This window comes from Euphorbia lathyris, chromosome 1 (assembly GCF_963576675.1).
Source record: "Euphorbia lathyris chromosome 1, ddEupLath1.1, whole genome shotgun sequence".
NCBI classification, from domain to species: domain Eukaryota; kingdom Viridiplantae; phylum Streptophyta; class Magnoliopsida; order Malpighiales; family Euphorbiaceae; genus Euphorbia; species Euphorbia lathyris.
In genome coordinates, this window is record NC_088910.1 from 54,991,330 (window position 1) to 55,005,346 (window position 14,017).

The 14,017-nt window shown below is 39.5% G+C and overlaps 1 long non-coding RNA gene across 1 annotated transcript; it reads right to left on the reverse strand.

Annotated features, from left to right (window-relative positions):
• Window positions 1-11,414: 11,414 nt before the first annotated feature.
• LOC136203493 (uncharacterized) lies at window positions 11,415-11,863 on the reverse strand. The gene is made up of 3 exons (XR_010674873.1): window positions 11,732-11,863; window positions 11,528-11,656; window positions 11,415-11,435 (listed from the first exon to the last, which is right to left on the reverse strand). It is a non-coding gene; the product is annotated as an uncharacterized lncRNA (long non-coding RNA).
• Between the last annotated feature and the right edge of the window lie 2,154 nt (window positions 11,864-14,017).

The following is a 14,017-nucleotide window of genomic DNA, read 5'->3' on the forward strand; positions in this document are numbered from 1 at the left end:
AAAGGGAAGAACATTAAGTACAGTTTACTTTTGGCCACGATTGCGACCACCCTTATCACGGTCGAGGTATGAAAGGAACGTTAGAAATTAAAACAAAATTAAACGTGTTTAAAGTTTTAAGTAACGATTGCGTCCACCCATGGCATGGTCGGTACCTCTTAAACGAACACAAAAGCAAATTAATTCATATAAAGTCACGGACGAGACCACCCTTCTCACGGGCGTGACTAAGCAAATATATCAAACCTAAGTCCTTAATAAATCTACATTTGTAATAGTTTAGGTTTGGGAAAGGAAATTTTGTGCTTAGAAATGCCTTGAGACGAAAGATTCAAAAACATGCGTGCTTACACCGTCCCGAATACTTCAATATAAAAATTGAGATACAAGATGAATAATATATCTCTTTTATACTAGCTAGTTTGATGCTTTGCGTATAAATTTACCATGAAAAGTTTATCTTTCGGTTTAACTAATTTAAAGAGGAATATATGGATATATGTTCTATTTATAAAGAGATTGATTAAAGAATAAATTCAGTGAAATTTTGCTCGGGACTAGCAAAAGCTTAAGTGTGGGAGTTTGTTAAGCCCAAAATATACCTAAAATATCATACATAAATACATTAAATTTACATTGAATTCGTGCTAATTATATTCATTTGGAATACTTTTACGTCTTTATTTACTTCTTTGATGCAAGGTACTTAATTATTTGGTTAAATCCAAATAGGAGCTAAAATGGAGCTAAAACGAAGCTAAAATGGAGGAAAAACCTAAAAAACGTACCGAGAATGCATATCAGTCAGAAGAACGCTCAAGGAGGACGAGAAGCAGTCGAGAGACAGGGAGATAACTCTCTGTCGCGACTGAGATTTTCATAATCTCAGTCGCGACTTACGAAAGGCGTCACGGAAGAAGAATGAAATCTTCAACTCACCCTTGTACCCCCTGTCGCGACTGAGATTTTTAGAATCTCAGTCGCGACAGCGAAGTATTCTGCACATAATTCACATGTTTTAATCCGAGAAACGCGTGTGTTCGTTTGGATAAAAGCGACCCTTCACCAGCGGACACGACCCATCATTTACAACCCTTCAACAACTATAAATAAGTGATCCATTTCAGAAATCCATAGGTTGGAAAAGTTAGAGAAATTAGAGAAGAAAGTTATTATGTTGAGTTTCTGATTCAGAAAAGAATCAGAAAGTTAGATTTCATTTCTGTGTAAACAAACTTGCTATACACAAGTTGTTATTAGATTAGTTATAAACACAGTATTAGTTTAGTTTCAAAGGTTGATCAGAGACAAGTTTTCATTCTGGTAGTGGACTGACCAGTCTCTATTCCGAAGATCCTGCGAGAAGAATTGACGGCTGAAGCGTATGAGGTTTGACGCACCTACGGAGTTTGAGGGAAAGATTGACAACCCGAATCTCAAAGTTTTCGTTGCAATGCTATCCAAGTTTCTACTTCTCTGTTAGCTTGTGAAAATTCACATTTCATTAATGATATACTTATTTATTCAATACATTCTTACTGTTGTTATTTTGATATTGTTCTGACAAAATGATTTTCAAAATGATAAATTGGTGTTTTTATTAAAACGTTCTATTCCATCTTATTCATATAAGAACTTTGTTGAACACTTGACAGATTTAGTTTTTATGGATGACATGATCGCTGATTTCGGCTTATCAGACATAAAATACTAGTTTGATTAAGGTAGAAATCTGCTCCGATCCAGAGAGATTTCTACGGTTCAAAGCCATTTAATTGAATAAATCCCTATATTATTACATGTCCATAATCTTTACAAAGTTAAAGTTGCTTTCTTTGCTTTATGAAAATGAGTTTTATACCTACTATTTATTCCAATTACGGAAGTATCTGTCTTGTAATCAAAATCTCAAGACAGAACTGTTCTCTAAACTCGATATAATACTTCTATCTAATCCTAATTTACCAAAACCAATTCAATCAATTAAACGAATTTCTTTTATTAAACCTAAACACGTGATTAAAACCGAATTAAATAAAGTTTTAGTTAAAAAGCGTTCCCTGTGGGTTCGATATCTTTTATTACTACAAGCGTATACCGTACACTTACGGAAATCACTCAACATTCTGCCGCTGACTTGTACTTCTTATCGTTCAACTCAACAGCTTCATCTTGAAGCAATTGATAGAAGGCTTCTCGATCCTTCTTCATACTGAGCTAGTGCTTTGCTTAGAACGACTGCGTTTTCTCTTCTTGGGTCGTGAGGTCTTGATCTGTTGACTTGGGCTTGACTTCCTCTTATGGGCCTTTAGGCTTTTTATCTTAATGTCTTTAAATCAAATTAACTTAACATTGAACAAACACATTAATGTGAATAAATCAAAGCTTTTAAATTTAATGTGTTAGAATATTTTTATCATTTACATAAATAATTTTGTCAAATCAAAATCATGTGGAAAGGTGTTTCAACAGTGCGTACCCCAAAAAAAGTGGCATTGTTATCTGAAAATGCATTTTGATTGGAATATCAGTTTCAGATTTTTCCCCGACAGTGTCGATATCTGTAGATATTTGTAGATATTTGTAGATATCTATAGATATGTGTTGTCGATATTAATAGGGGTAAAAAACCCCTATCTTTGGGTACGGTTTTAGGACGGTTTTTAGCGTTATTTCATGAATAAGCGAGCAATTCTCGCATTTATATGCTTTTGTGTGAGTTAGTTAGAAATTGGAAATGTTTTATTTACTTTTCGTTGTTTAGGCTCGTTTTCTGGTTATTTTAGGCAAATATGGCCAAAATAGCATGTACGTTAAATTTCCATTATCTTTTATAGCTAATTGATCTGCCAAAAGTCGCACCAAACGGAGTGTTTACTCAAAATGAGCGATGGCGGGTCAATTTAGCCTCAGAACTAATGTTGTTTGGAGTTTATGTGCGTGTGCAGGTTAAAACATGATCAATTTCAGGCAAAAATCGCGTCTCGGGGACCCCCAGGCACTACTCGGTGAGCTGGCCCTCAAGGGCCTGCTCGGCCGAGCTGGAGGCCAGCTCGCGTCAAGCTGGCCTACAAGAGCCAGCTCGCCGAGCTGGCTCACCCAGCTCGGCGAGCTGACCTGCGGGAATTAGTCAAAAGACTGATTCCCAGCCCCACGAAGTCACGATTGACCCCACGACTTCCCACCTGCAAAAGGATACGAATTAGGTCAGAAAGAGGGCCCGAACCGCATCTATAAATAGAACTTTTCAATTGTAAATTAGATATCTTTTATCTTTGTAAAAACCTAAGCTTCCACCTTGAGAAATCCTCTCCACCTCCTCCGTCTCCTTCAACCTCCATTGAAGACAGCTCTGAAGCTCCGTTCACCGAGGATTGCTCAAGTTCCATCTTTAAGTCCTAGGAAGACGCCTGCATTGGTAGACAGGTTCCCTAAAAGGGATTTTTCTTCTTTTATATTCTGTCTAGCCTTTGATCCATGCTATGAATCCTAGGCTCATTGTATCTTCGTGACAATACTTTTAATCTTTAATATATGTTATAGTTTTGTTTATTCAATTGTTTTATTGCTTAATTCTTTGTCTTACGCTTTATCTGATTGGATTAACTCATTCGATAATCCCAAAATTAAGTTGGCACATATTGCGAGCTGAATCTGGCCTAGTCAGTGCCTATAGGATTGACGACCCTATAGAAGATGAAGCCCAAATTGCTGAGCCTTAGAGCTAGTTTCGGCCTTACAAGGGAATCACGAACTAGGGACCTCAGGAGGATAGGTAGGGTTAATCGCCTCGGACACAAGTGACTTAGATTAGGTTTTAATTCCGTTGTCTAAACAATCTATTTTCATTATTATCGTATCACCTCATGTTCCTTCGGGTAATTACATTGGTAAAAGATCACCTAGGAGTAGTTTAACTTAATTAGGAGTAGAATAACTTAGTTCGAATTAGTATAACTTAGTTAGGAGTAGCATAATTCAACTAGGAGTAGATTAACTTAATCAAAACAAACTCAAAACCCACACAACCTAGATAACACCTGAGACCAAGTAGCTCGATACTTGTAGTAAATAAATCCTGTGGATTCGATACCTGGACTTGTCCAGATTTTATTACTTGATAACGACGGGGTACACTTATCCCTTAGTGAGCCTTCTCAACGGAGGCGCATCAGATATCGACAAATATCTACAGATATTATAGATATCTGTAGATATTGTATTTGTAGATATTGTATTTGTCGATATGTGATGTAGATATTTGTAGATATTCTACAGATATCTACAAATATCTACAAATATCGACAAATATCGACATTGTCGGGGAAAAATCTAAAACTGATTTTCCAACCAAAATGCATTATCAGATAACAATGCCACTATTTTTGGGGTTCGCACGACCAGGAAAAACATGAAAAAGGAAGAGAAACAATATATATTGGGACGAGATTACCGGAAAAAGGGTCGCCTTCTTCCTCCTCTTCCGTTCGCCGTTCGCTTCTGCTCCTCCTCTTCATATCGCCGTCATTCGCTTCTCCTTCTTTCTCCTCGTCGTTCTCTTCTCCTCATCTTCCTATCGCCGCCTTTCGCTTCTCCACCTCTTTGAGTGTGCTGCCGCCGCTTCTCGTTCTTCTTCCTCTTCCTATCGCAACGTTTGATAAGTTAGAGAGATGAAGTTCTGTTTAGGAATAATAAGGGCAAAGATGGAAGAATTTATTGAAATATGTTAGTTTTGGATTTTTTTTGAAAGGAGCTAAAAATGTAAACTAACCCTTTAAAAAAGGCTAGTTTAGTAATTCTCAGGTTTATGTGAAATTAATTAATGGATTGGTTGTTAATAGGGACAATTACAAAACTAGCACCTTTTTGGGGGTTAGTTTTCATTTCTAACACACTTTCAAAATCTCACCAAAACTAACACATTTCATTAACTAATTTCCAACCTTACCCTCATCTCTAACCTTTTAATAACGTTGTCTTCCCCCCATTTTTCTCTTTTCGTCCCGCGCTCTCTCTCTCTCTGTCTCTCTCTCTCTCTAAAGAACGGGATCAATTTACAGCTAACGATCAACAATCAATCCAACCCACAGTGTGTGCTTCAAGATTTTATACACAATCATATAAGTTTTTCATGAATTTACAATATTTAAAGCTTCGTCCTATTCATTGTTGATGTATCGGTTTGTTTCTTTGAAACCCAATGTATATCGTTGTTGTCGTCTATTCATGCTATTCCTGTTCGTGCGAAACCCTAAAATGAGTGACATCAATTGTAAGAAGATGCATTTGATTTGGAACTTCAATCTGCGATTTTCTCGACAGTGTCGATTATTGTCGATACTGTCGATATGAATGTCGATACAAGATTCATATCGACATTCAGAGATGTGCGATTTCCATTCTAAATCATAAAATTCAAACACAAAGCACATAAAACATAAGCATAATTTTTATATTATATATTAAAAAGGAAAGAAATACATAAAACATTAAAAAACGAAAAAAACAGAGTAACAAACACAAAACACATAAACAAAAAAAAAGAAACAAACACAGAACAACTAATATAAGTACGTAAACATTAAAAAAAACAAAAAAAAAACACAATTATTGGTACTCAGGACCCATTAACACCTCAGCGTAGTCCTTCTTGGACTTCTCCAAGTCCCACTTGAGGCGCCTTACTGTCCTCCTGAGCCGCCTGTTTTGGGCCATGACTGACTCCAGAAGGTCAGAGGTCTCTTCTGCAGCCCAAGACATGGTTTGTGCCATGCCCCTCATGAACCTGACGATTTCGTCCGTGTCTCCATCACGGAACGAGAGGATGAAAGAAGCCATGAGTTCTTCGAACTCAGGCATAGGATGAGGTGGTGGTGGTGGTGGTGGTGGCGACTGTGGTGATCCCGGTGGTGACGCTGCCATTGTTTTTGGATAAACTTGAGAACTGAAGAGTTTACTAGAATGAATAATAAAGTATGAACAGGTAATGAGTCTATTTATAGATGAAGGAATTGTAATATGCATGGGGAATCTCAACAGACTATAGGGTGATATTCGAATAAGAGTGACATTCGAAGAAGAGTGAAAGTCAAATTAATCATTACCTGCATTTAATGCTCACTAATAGAGTATTCCAGAAAAACGTCTATTCATATTCCGTTGATATACGTCGATATATAATCCGTATCGATATTCAAACCGACAATACTTTGCAGATACGTGCCGATAGGTGTCGAAATCTATGTTGTATCGGCATATATCGACGTATTTAATGCTTAGCCTGATAGTCAAAGTCATCATTACATGCATTTAAGGCACCGCTTAACAGATCATTCTAGAAAAACGGCTATTCAGATTCCATCGATATACGTCGATATATGAGCCGTATTGACGTATATGAGCCGATATGTGTCTATATGCAAGTTGCATCGACATATATCGACATATCTCATAGTTTGAAGTGTGAATACCAATAATATATAATTTTCGTTAACTTTCTTCGTTTAGATACAATAATATAACATTTAATTTACTTATGTGTTTATGGTAATGCAGAAATATGTCCACCCCGAATATTTGTCTGTGTATGGTTTCGTGGGATGGAGAATGGAAAAAAGAGGGGCCAATGGACACTATGATATACGTTGGTGGTCAATCTAAGGTGCTCCATTTTTCCACCCCAACTGATTACCAAACTTTGAGAGATAGAATTCACGCTTCCCTGAATGTTGATGCAACCTGTTTTGACATACAAATGGCAATGCACACAACATACGGTCCAAATAAACTTTTTGCACGATTAGCACAAATTGTGGATGACAGTGATATAGCTGGTTTCGTTGAGTTTTGTAGATGGAATAAACCCGATGTGATGCCATTATATGTGACTATGACTTCTCGAACAAGTGTTGCGGAAGTAAGGAGACCAATGGTTGCTGAAGTGAGGCGTCAAAAAGTTGCGGAAGTAAAACGTCCAATTGGTGCAGAAGTAAGACGACCAACTGTTGGTGAATTCAGTCCACAAAATGTTGCTGAAGCAGAGGCAACCAGAATAAGTTATTGTGTGCCTAACATAGAAATTGAGACTCGTGGTCCGGCAAAACATGTCATGAATCCATATACCCAATCTCCTCTTGGGCTAGACGATATTACATTGGATCACAATTGTGGGTATGATAATGTAGTGCATGGGGATGATCAAGGATATGGTAATGGATGTGATAACGATGACCATGGATACGATAACGACTACAATGGATTTGACAATGATGATCACGTATATGATAACGATCATCGCCAAAGATCCGTTTCAGAACCATCGATTGATAATGTTCAACCAAGTTTGCATGAGATTGATGATGATACAAGAATGAGGAGGAGAACGGATCCATTTCGTTTTGTTCCACAAGTACCAGAGGATGTAGGCATTCCGATCAAAAGTACAGGATCTTCCGGGGGTGATGGGTTGAAGGCGCATGATATGTTCAAAAGCAAATGAGAACTGCAAGATGCACTTGGGAGATATTCAATTGATAATATGTTCGAATGGAAGGTGCACAGATCAACTAAGTCCTTGTTTGAGGTCCGATACAAGCATGTTGACACATGCAAGTGGCGGGCTAGAGGTGGAGTCATACTCGGTTCAGATATGTTCATACTTCGGAGAATTGACAGTATGGACAGTCACACTTGTGATAGGGGTGGACAACTATTGCCACATCACAGGCAAGCGGGGAAACGAGTAGCAGGTATCATACTTAGTGAGAAGTTAGATATGGAGAATCGGGTGTACCGTCCAAGTCACATCATTTGGGAGATTGAAAAATTATTTTCAAACAATCTATCTTACATGCAAGCTTGGAGAGCAAGATGTTGGGCGGTAGATAGCGCGAGTGGTACACCTGAAGAATCGTACATGTTGTTACCTGATTATTGTGAGACACTGAAATTTGTTAATCCAGGTACGGTGACACATATTGAAACTGACGATGAAGATAATTTCAAATTCTTCTTCATGGCCATTGGTGCTTCAATCCGGGGTTTTAAGGCACATATTCGCCCCGTTATATGTGTAGATGGAACACACTTAAAGGTTAAGTATGGCGGGGTACTTTATGTTACGGTTGGAAAGGATGGTAATAATCAAATTTACCCTCTTGCATTCGGAATTGGGCCGAATGAATGTAATGAATCATGGGCTTATTTCTTCACCAGGTTGAAAGAATGTATTGGTGAAGTTGAAGACCTCATCATAATATCAGATAGGAACAAGAGCATTGATTATGCAGTCAATATGGTGTATCCAAATGCGGTACATGGAAGTTGTGCTCAGCATTTGAAACAGAATGTGAAGGCTAAGTTTGGGGGCGGGAAAAAGTTAGACATAGCGTATTGGCAAGTTGTAAAAGCATGGCGGACCTCTGATTTCCAGGAAAGATTCGCCAGACTTCGTAGTATAAGTCCGGGGGCAGCGGACTATCTAGAGGAAGCTCGTCGAGAGAAATGGATACGTGCGTACTTCTGCGCACGTCGGTATAACATTATGACGACAAACATATTAGAATCATTCAACGCAAGAATGGGAGATGGTAGACGTCTACCGATCACATTGTTGGTTGAGTATATAAGGACAATCCTCCAAGCATGGTTTCATGAGAGGCGCACAAAAGCAAGTATGATATTAGGACCTCGTCCATGGTATAATAGTAATAGTTCTTATGTACTCACATATTGAAAATGTTTTTGCAGGGGAACGAGAGACATATTTGTCCACATTTTATAATGAGAAGATGCATAAACATGTCAATAAGTCCGTTCAGTGTTCATATAAGCCCATTGATGCACACAATTTTGAAATCGGCGATCGAGGTAAGGGTGGGATAGTGAATCTGCGCGCGGGAACATGCACGTGTAGGAAATGGCAATTGTCACAATTTCCATGCAGACATGTATGTAAGATTGCATCCATGCATCGATTAGAGAATGCATATGCGTAGGTGCATCGATACTACAAAAATGAGACTGTACGATTATCGTACCATGAACCCATACATCCACTAGGCCACCAGTCTGAATGGAAAGTTTGTGATCCTCCTAGGCGGGTGCTTCCTCCTAAAAAGGCTGCGCCTAGAGTGGGACGTCCGAGAAATCAAAGCCGAATACCGTCAAGGGGTGAGGAGGTAACTCCGACAAGGTGCACCAGATGCGAGCAAACTGGTCATAATCGAGCGACTTGTACTAGTATGTTACAAGTTCCATCTCGGCTTCCACCAACAATATCGAGTGAAGCAAGCTGTTCTAAAAACCAGTGTTCTCCTTTATAATTGATGGGTATTAGCACATGTTTAACCTCATACCAGGGCCGACTGTGAAACTCTTTCATCCCATTGATTCGTTGCACAAACACATTGGAATGTCCCCATTTGCCGGGTTTGTCATAATTCTTGGTCATATTTGCAAACTCCATAAAGCCAAAGAAATTTGAGTCGATGGCAGTCCAATCCTGACTTTGATGGACGTATTTACCGTTTAATAACCACAAAAATGCATTTACAAGCTGCAACACACATGCACAAATAAGTTCAAACACAACATATACATAGTGAAGAATATAAACCAACAACTTGGAAAGTGACCAATATCTTACTTGACTGTCTATATACTTTCCAGTTATCTCTGCCTCTTCAAACCACGATACAGTCTGACCCCAATCGGTTCCACCTAACGTCCTTAGCTGATCGCGGGGGGTACTCTTCTTCCAGTCGTCATATGATTCTAGAAGGTGTCCTTTTATATGATCGCGACCATCGTGTTGTTCCACGGGGTACTTTGCATCATCATCATCATCAAAGTGATATTCCATCCGAGGATCAGTGAATGGTGACTTAACGTCTTTCCCACGTTTCTTTTCTCGATGGGGTCTACCTTTCACGTCTTCCTCCTTGATGTTTACATCCCTTCCTCTACCTCTCCCTCTTCTTCCTCCTCTTGTCCCTCTTCCTCCCACTCCATCCTTTCCTCCTGCATCCCTTACCCCCCCTCCTCTCCCTCCTCCTCTTCTACCTCCTCTTCCTCCTACTCCTCTTCCTCCTCTATTAACATGCCCTTCCTCCTCATGTTTAACCTCGATAGTCAAATCTTCTATTTCTCCTTTGTCTTCACGTATAGGTAAAGACGATTGGACAACTTGGTTAACCAGAAGAGTAAGCTGTCCATGATCGATCTCAGCATCATGGCCGTCATGGCTCTCATCCTGTTAAAACACCAAATAGAGACACAGATTATGTCATTGTGAATTCAGTTAAAAGCACCACCTTAAACGTTAAAAACAAACTTACATCAATCATTATAACAATTTCCCTCTCCTGCTGCTTCTTCTCTCTTTCCTCCTGTTCTTTCTTAGCCCTCTCCTCCTGCTGCTTCTTCTCCCTTTCCTCATGTTCTTTCTTAGCCCTCTCCTCTTGATCTTTCTTCTCTCTTTCCTCCTGTTCTTTCTTAGCCCTCTCCTCATGATCTTTCTTCTCCTTCTCCTCCTGCTCTTTCTTCTCCCTCTCCTCATGCTCTTTCTTCTCCATCTCCTTCTGCTGCTTCTCCCTTTCATCATGTTCTTTTTTAGCCCTCTCCTCATGATCTTTCTTCTCCCTCTCCTCCTGCTCTTTCTTCTCCCTCTCCTCCTGCTCTTTCTTCTCCATCTCCTTCTGCTGCTTCTCCCTTTCATCCTGTTCTTTCTTAGCCCTCTCCTCCTGCTCTTTCTTCTCCTTCTCCTCCTGATCTTTATTCTCCTTCTCCTCCTGGTCTATCTTCTCCTCAGTTTCTCTATTCTCCCTCTCCTCCTGAACAGTTTGGTCATCCAGACCTTGTCCTCCAATCCCCATATCATACATATCAACATCGCGTTGTGACTTCAGTTCCTGCACATCACGTTCTACAACGGACAATCTATTTACAAGGGTATTCAGTTTCCTATCTTGCTGACCAAAGTGTTCAGTTATCATCTTCTCCTGCTCATCAAACTTGGCATTCATCTTCTTCTCATGCTCATCAAACATCCTCCTCAGTACTCGTTCAATACCAGAGTGTTTCTTCTTCTGGACAGGTACTCTAGGTGAGACAATGAAGGCATTTTCATCATTATCAGTATCAGATTCACTGCCATCCTCTACATCAACATATCCGCCTTCATATGTACCCAATCCCTCCTGTTCCTCCTTTTCCATACCTTCATCCTCTTGCTCCTCTTTCCCCTCTTCTTCCACCTCCTTCCCCTTTGCAGCCTCTTGCCCTTTTTCCTCCTCTTGCACCTTTTCCAAATCGGCAAAGACATGGTCATAATTACAATGCAGACCATCCACATGGTTTACTAGATGATCATACCATGAGCTTTCTTTCTCGGTGTCTTCAGCTGTAAGTTTTATGGCATTTGGTTTTACACCCGACTAAAAATACAATACAAATGTACAAATAAACAAATCAGTCAGATGTATAGCACAATAGTGACACATATAGGCACAATGCTTGGTCAACTTACTTCAAAAATGGTTAGGACTTTGGGCAATTTAGCGATAGCGGTCTTTTTCCATCGTAGCCATCGTGGGATGCGAGTGCCTTTCTTCTCATACCATGTCCGGGTGGCATCCCATACTTCCAACAACCAAGCCTGCAACAAAGGTCCAATTCATTATTTATGCCTATGACCAACATTTCTAGTATACAGAATATACACACATCATACCTGAAATACGTATGCAAAACCATATAGGTTGTATGAGACACGGTTAATCCTTAAATTCTCCCTATAAGCGATCAATTGATCAATTCGGTCTTTTCCACCATCTATTCCATTAACAAGAGACCTGTAGGTCACATCCCAGCCACAAACACCCTACGGGAACTCGTTAAACAATCTTGGAAATTCAGCAAGTTCCAACACCCAACGAAGAACTTTTTTTTTCCGAGTGTTATCCAACACACAGCCAATGGCAAAATACAACATGGCAAATGAAACTGCATCCTGGTCAGACTGATCCTTCCAAATAGTTTGCAGCATAATTGTTTCCACGTCTTTATAGGATGGTGTAGGGATGCCTGGAAAAAACTTATTCCTAAATCTATATGGCTTCTTTATCCCACTGAACCTTTCCAGAAATGCTTCCATGTCCCCAAACCGTAACCCACTTAGGAGTCCAAACTCCCAATCCCCAAATCTTAACTCAACACCTCTAACTCTGAAGCAAAGCTCCCTGGGTTTGAGGTCTTCACGTATGATCTCCCTTGTTAAAACGGTGTGGCATAGGACTCCTTCAAATACTGTATTGGTCATTTCCAAGTACTGACCGAAGCAACTCTTCCTAAATAGATTTAGTTGGTCTGATGTTAACAACCCCTTTATCTGTTCTACTGCTTGTAGGTTACACCTAACCGTGATGACGCTTTCCGTTCCAAATGCTTTTTTGTATTTATATGCAGGTTTCTTCTTGGATTTCTTCTTCGACGGAGAGGCATGCTCATCTCTCTTCCTCTTGTCTACACGATCATGCTGAAAAATGTTGTAGACATATCATCAGGGAACATAAAATCAAGCTAATTATAACGTTGACCTAGAATGAGCTAGCGTATGCTAGAATAAGAGAGTTATCGGCAATATAACGTCGATATGAATGTTCTATCGGCAATATAACGTCGATATGAATGTTCTATCGGCATTATAACGACGATATGAAAGTTCTATCGGCAAACTGATCGACGATATGAATATTATAGCGGCAGTATATCGTCGTTATGGATGTTCTATCGGCCATTAGGCTGTCTATGAATATGTGCTATCTACAATTAGGTTGCCGATGAACATACACATCGACGAATTTCAACCAAACCGAATGACTTCCTAACACCAGATGAACCCAGAAAAAACCCTAACACCAGAAGCAGTAAACGAAACGAAACGAAACGAAACGAAATGTTCCTTCTCAAACACAACAAATGTACATGCAATAGAAGAGAGAAACGCAAATGTAAAGTCAAGTTATTTACCCTCTTTTTCGTTCTTCCTTCTGAGTTCGATTCGTTGTCTGAGCTTTGTGTTCTCGCCATGTCAACTCCAAGTAACAGAGATTCGCCGGATGAAATGTACAGAATCGGCCAATGAATCGCCGGAAAGTTAGAGAGATGAATAGATGGGTGTTAGGTTAGAGTGATGGAAGTTCGAATATTGAAGAGCGGGAGCGGAGTGTTAGAGATGAGGGTAAGGTTGGAAATTAGTTAATGAAATGTGTTAGTTTTGGTGAGATTTTGAAAGTGTGTTAGAAATGAAAACTAACCCCCAAAAAGGTGCTAGTTTTGTAATTGTCCCTTGTTAACAACCAATCCAAACCCAAACCAACCCAATCCAATTTTATAGAGTATTTATGGATTGGATAGGTTATTTAGCATCAATCCATAAATTTCTCAATTGATCGGATTTGATTGGTTTTTATATTCAATAACCATTGGATTGACCTATGAATACCCCTAGTTGCATGGACAAGAGGTGTTAGGAATATCTCATTTTTCGCGTTTAGCCATTGACGCCGAATCCGCACTGATTCTTTCAAGCCTTCCCGGTTTTCATACTGTCTAATCTTTGATGGTGCGAACTTTAGAGTCTCGTTTATTTTAATTCAATTGCATTCCACTACCGCAACTTAGATTCTCGTGTATTTCCCTTTCCCTTTGGTCTCCCCACTTGGGGACCTCCTGTACATGCTAGTCCCACTCATATTTATAGTAAAACAAAGAAGTAAAAATAAAGCCTTAAATTACTAAAGGGGCGTTTGGTTTGAGGTCTTTAGGAATGGGAGGGTTTCATTCCCTTTGTTCTTGTTTGTTTATAAAAAAAAACCCATTCCCTTTACCCACTTTAGGTTAAGCCATTACCCCACTTCAGGTTAAGCCATTACCCCATGCTCTCTAGGGAATTGGATTCCCTTTACCCCATTCCATTTCCTAAACATATCCAAACACATAGGGAAATTAATGGTTA